At 33.4% G+C, this 6,041-nt stretch overlaps 1 non-coding gene across 1 annotated transcript; it reads right to left on the reverse strand.

The window, feature by feature from the left end:
* Positions 1–2,584: 2,584 nt before the first annotated feature.
* On the reverse strand, positions 2,585–2,790 carry LOC149840050 (small nucleolar RNA snR190). Its single transcript, XR_016431745.1, has one exon. It is a non-coding gene; the product is annotated as a small nucleolar RNA snR190 (small nucleolar RNA).
* Positions 2,791–6,041: the final 3,251 nt, after the last annotated feature.

Below are 6,041 nucleotides of genomic sequence, written 5' to 3' on the forward strand. Positions count from 1 at the left end.
ATTGAGATCCATATTTGAGGCTAAAATTGATAATCTTTTGATAAACTTTCATAATTAGATCCAATATAACATTGATTAAAGCATTTATATATAAAAAAATATCAATTCTTGCTTTTTTTAAATTATCTAAAATTTAAATATTTTTTAGTATTTAGATCTAATCTGAGATCCATATCTAGGTCTAAAATCCATAATAAACACGTTAAAACACTCATATAGTGGGCGGATCGAGACATAATGTAATACCCCAAAATTTTAACCCGAAAATACGTAAAAAAAATTTAAATGTGTAACACCCAAACAATTTGGACAGAAAATCTTAGATTTTTTTTTAAAATAGCAGAAGTGACAAGTCCAAGTGTCGGGCGAATTACAGGGTAAAACAGAGAAGCACTAAAAAGCATTTCATTCATTAACTAAAGCATTAATGTCATTAATTACATCTCATAATTGAAACATATAACTAATCAGAGTCTAAACATGAATACTAACAACTGAGATCCCATGGCTACTTCCTTTCTGACACCCACAATTGTTCCATTTATTCGTTACCTGAAAAATATTAATGCAGAAAGGGCCAGACTCCTCTGTCTGCATAAGAAGCATTATATCCATATGTTGTGCTTAGTGTTCTGTGTACAAATATATGCAACATGTTGAAATTCCACTAGAGGGGGGTGAATTGTGAAATAGTATATAGATCGATAAATTAAAAATATAATGCAATAAAGGTACAACACATAAACACTGAATTTATACTGGTTCGGTCAAAACCCTGACCTACATCCAGTCCCCAAGCAAACCACTTGAGCTTTCCACTATAACATCTGAGTCACCGGATAAATAGTACAACACTCTCTTCCTCAGAGGTCTTCTTCTCTCAACAGAGAAGGGGCACACCCTCTTTCATAGAGGTCTTCTTCTCTCAACAGAGAAGGACAACACCCTCTTTCACAGAGGTCTTCTTCTCTCAACAGAGAAGGGCAACACCCTCTTTCACAGAGGTCTTCTTCTCTCAACAGAGAAGGGCAACACCCTCTTTCTCAGATGTCTACTTTTTTCAACAAAGAAGGAATATAGTGAATAACAGAAAGTTACAATACTTCCTATAGAACCTTCAGAATGATATGAATGCACGAATGAAGGATTCTGAGAATGTTTTGTTCTTTTCACTCACAAGATACTCTTTGTCGAAGAGCTATTCTTGACTTTTTCTCTTTCTTTTCTCTTACTTTTCTTTTTCTTTTCTCTTTCTTTTTCTAGGCTCTCTTTCAAATATCGACTATGAATTTTTCTCGTGTTCATTCCTTGTTTGAATAGTTTATTTGAGTGTGTTTATATAGCTTTAAAAAAGTAGTCGTTACCTTTTTGAAATCGTAGTCTTTTTGAGATGTGAAATGTCATGTCATTTCAAAAACCAAATTTATGAATTTTCGAAAAAGTCATCTTTCCATAAAAGTAAAATATGGGGTACAATAGTCGTTGTAATATTTTAGGTATTATATATTTTATGTAAAAAGTTTATTTCTTACAATAGTACATTGAACGTTGGATTATAGGCTGTCATGTAGTTTTATCTTTATTCTAATTAATGATTTATGGTACATAAGTACTTCTTTACTTAAATAAGTGTAAGTACAATAAATGCTTTGAGATCTTTATTTGTACATAGTCATATCAAGAGTTTTCTTTATGATGTGTTTTTCAATGTCTACAGAGAGAATGAAGACTTTAAGCAAGTCGACATTCTTGAGATGGATATTAGTAAAGATTTCCTACAGGAGGTATTTAATGCTATACAAAGAGAATGATGACTTCTAGTAAGTCGATATTCTATGGGTTTGTAAAAAGGTAACTAAAGTCTTTTCAACACATATTATATTTGTTTTTCTTTGTGTAGTCAATTTTCATGTTTTGTCTTTTTCCTACATATTTGAAATCATTTCTTTTTAAGTTGTCTTATACATGATAGAAGGTACAATTATTGCTTTTTGAAATCATGAGCTAATATATCATGTCAAAATACCTTTTTCATAAAGGTTTGTAAGAAGGTACAATTATTGGTTTTTTCAAAAAGGTGCTTTTTGAAACTATCGTATACTTTTATGAAATAGCTTTTATGAATGAGTATGTAATATGCAATATGCATGCTTCTGAAGGTTCTGTTACATATGACTCTAAAGAAGAAAAAATCTTCATCTTGAGGTAGCCGATCTCTTTAGATGATCTTTAGGAATGCATGGCTCATCAAGCTTTTTCTTCAAGGAGTATGATTGCACCATAGTTGTACTTGAACAGGAGGTCTCTATCCTTTTTGAGTGAGATATCCTTGCATCAAATACTCGTTAGATATATGGCAAAAACATATCCAGTCATAATATAACATTTTTCAAGAAGACATATTTTCATATTATATAAAATCAAATACGACAGTGTATCATATTATGTGACATCAAAACAGAGTTTCTCAACATTCTCCCTCTTTTTGATGATGACAAAATATGCTCCCCCTGTCAAAAATGAACTCTTCATTCATGACGTCTGTAATAACTTTACATTATTTTTGGTCTGTAATAACTCTGCTTACTCTGATCCCTTCTTTTTTGTCCATGACAAAGGGGGAGAAAAACCTGTCTCCATTATTGGAGAAAAATACTCTCTTTGACATTATGCATAAAAGTAATAATAGCATAAAAATATTGAAAAATGTCAAAGAGAGTATTTTTCTCCAATAATGGAGACAGGTTTTTCTCCCCCTTTGTCATGGACAAAAAGGAAGCGATCAGAGTAAGCAGAGTTATTACAGACCAAAAATAATGTAAAGTTATTACAGACGTCATGAATGAAGAGTTCATTTTGATCCGGAGGAGGGGTGAAACTTCTAGAGTAATGCATCTTGGCCGAATTGTAGTGAAGCTTGATTCTTCAGAAGGAGATCCTGGGTGTTCTGAACATTGACAAGAGCGGAGAAGATGTCAAGGTCAGAAGTTGCTGCTTGATCTGCTTCTTGAGGGCCTTTGTCGTCAGAGTTTAGGTGAGAGGATTCTTCTTCGTGGAGAGAGGAGTCATCAAATATATGGTTTGAATAATAGACGACATCGGTTGCAAGAGAAATCTGGAAGAATTCAAGAATGAGTGTGATGAAATATCCGAAAGGAAGAGACTTAAAAGACCGAAAGTTGATCATGTTGTGGAAGATGACACTGAACCAGTTGATGGGAAAGGCAGAGAAGATAACATAAAGAAGAAGGGAGACTTCATTTGCAATAAATCCCCTAGAGGGCGACTTGGGGACTATATTTGAGGAAAGAATTTTGGATAACAATAGAGCATGAGGTGAGAGATTGCTTTCATGCCATTGGAAGTGAGTGGAGCGAGTGGAGAGGAGGATTTTCTGAAACACTGAGTGGTCGAGAGGAACAATGTTGGGAAGCTCAATACCGTAGGAAGAAATATTCAGAATGTTGCCTAACTGAGATATGTCGAAGGAGAAAACTTTTCCATGTACCATGGAAGTGATAAAAGTGTGATCATGGTCGATAAAAAGGTTGGTGTAGAATATTTTGATGAGATTAGGATAGATGGACATTAATTTTGGAGAGGCTAGAACATGAATAAGTTCGGAAAGAGAAGTTTGTAAGTCAAAAGCTGGAAAGGCTTCAAGGTGAACCAACTTTCCTGGTTGGATGGCCATGGAGTTTATGGAGTGATAAGTGTGAATGAGATCCGGAAATCTCAACTCTGAAGCTTCAAGTATGTCGGATGTGGAAGAGAATGCCATTGCAAGAGCTTAAAAAAAAGAGCAAGAGAGAAGAGCTTGGAAGGAGTAGTAGTTTGTAAGAGAATAAAGATATTCGTGGGGAATTGGTGAGAGATGAACCAATCTATTAAATAGAGGAAGAAAAGTAGTGGTGATAAGAAATGAATGACATTGGAAGTGAAGGATTTTTAGATTTTAGCTGAGAGAGGAAATGCGTGAGTTGTAAATTAAGAGGCTTGTGAATGACAAATCAAATCAATTGTTGGAAGATAGTGTATTGTATGTTAAGAAGGACATAGTTTTGAGTAACTTTTCTATAAAGAGAAAGGTTTTGAGATGTGTCATGTAATGCGTATGAACTATCTTATTAGACTTAGATCTTAAAAAGTTTCGTGTGATGAAGAGATGTACGAAAAGTTGTAATGTGAAGGAAATAATGGCCTAATAAAACAAACAACTTTTTATACAAGATGTTACTTTATATGAAGGCATTCTAAATCCGTGAGAAGTGAATTTGGAACAAGACAAACAAGGATATATGAGTAAGATCCAATAATTTCTTATTTAAGAAATGTTGTTATAGGTATGCGTAGAAGGAGTGTGAAAAGGCATAAAGAAAGGTGAGTTGATATACGAATTTGAAAGAGAGAGAGAGATCATAAAGGACAACAATCACTTGATGTATGACATAAAGTGAAGTCATGATTGATGTTTGGCTTAGAGGACATGGTTTTAATGGAGGGAGTTTATGGTTTTTAAAAACGATACATTTAAATATGTAATGGTCACGGATGGAGGTACACTTCGTATTGGATGTAGAGAAACAAGGAAAGGGAGGTACTTAATAGTACATATAAAAAAGAATGGAGGACAAGTTTTCGAAAATAATAATAGAGTGTACGTAAGATATGATATAACAGATGATATAGTAAAACTATACGTGATACAACAACTTAACTTTTGAAGATGGTGAAAAAAAAAATCGATTTTGACTAAAATTTGAAAAGCAAGATTTCTCATAGAGTGGCTGAATACTATTCCTTTTTTTTTTAAGTTTGAGAGGAATATATTATCATGTTGAACCTCTTTAGAAGTTCACGAGCATATTTAGATTGATTGATGAAAACTCCATCCTTGGTTTGCTTAATATGCAGTCCAAGAAAGTAGGTGAGTTCTCCCATCATACTCATTTCAAATTCTTTCTGCATGGACTTAGAAAATTCTTCACAGAGAGTGTTGTTAGTAGATCCAAAGATGATATCGTCCACATATATTTGAACAATTAGGGTATGATTATTCACTATTTTCACAAATAAAGTAGAGCCTGCTTTGCCTACAGAAAAACCAGTTTTTAATAAAAAGGTTTTGAATCTGTCATACCAAGCACGAGGTGCTTGTTTTAAACCATATAAAGCACGTTTTAGTTTGAAAACATGATCTGGATATTGTTCATTTTCAAATCCTGGAGGTTGTTTTACATAAACTTCTTCATTTATAAAACCATTTAGAAAAGCACTTTTAACATCCATTTGATATAGTTTAAAATCCATATAGCTTGCATATGCTAAAAACATCCTAATAAATTCAAGTCTAGCAACAAGAGTAAATGTTTCATCAAAATCAATACCTTCCTCCTAGTTGTATCCTTGAGCTACTAGTCTTGCCTTGTTTCTTATAACATTACCTGTTTCATCTGACTTATTTCTGAAGATCCATCTTGTCCCAATGATCTGATGATCCTTTGGTCTTGGTACAAGATCCCAAACATCATTTCTTTGGAATTGATTCAGTTCTTCAGTCATGGCTAGCATCCAGAACTCATCGATGATGGCTTCATCAATCTTCTTCGGTTCAAGTTGAGAAATGAATGCCATGTTTGCAATCCGTTCTAGCTGAGCTCTAGTTTGAACCCCCTTTGTCAGGTCTCCCAAAATCTGCTTTTGAGGATGATCTCCGATTTCAACAAATGTTCTTTGATGATCATCTTCATTAGACTTAGTTGTGTTATCTAAAAATAAATCTGTACTTTCAACATCATCATCGTTAGTTTGCTTATGAACAGATTGATCAATAGATTCACAAAAACTAACATGCATAGATTCTTCAATAGTATTAGAACTCTTATTGAAAACTCTGTATGCTTTACTATGACTTGAATATCCTAAAAATATGCCTTCAATAGATTTAGCATCAAATTTATCTAGGCTATCTTTTATGTTAAGGATAAAGCATTTACATACAAAGACTTTAAAATAGTCTATTCTTGGACTCCTGTCATAGA

Source organism: Nuphar pumila, chromosome 4, assembly GCF_984573655.1.
Source record: "Nuphar pumila chromosome 4, dmNupPumi1.hap1.1, whole genome shotgun sequence".
NCBI lineage: Eukaryota > Viridiplantae > Streptophyta > Magnoliopsida > Nymphaeales > Nymphaeaceae > Nuphar > Nuphar pumila.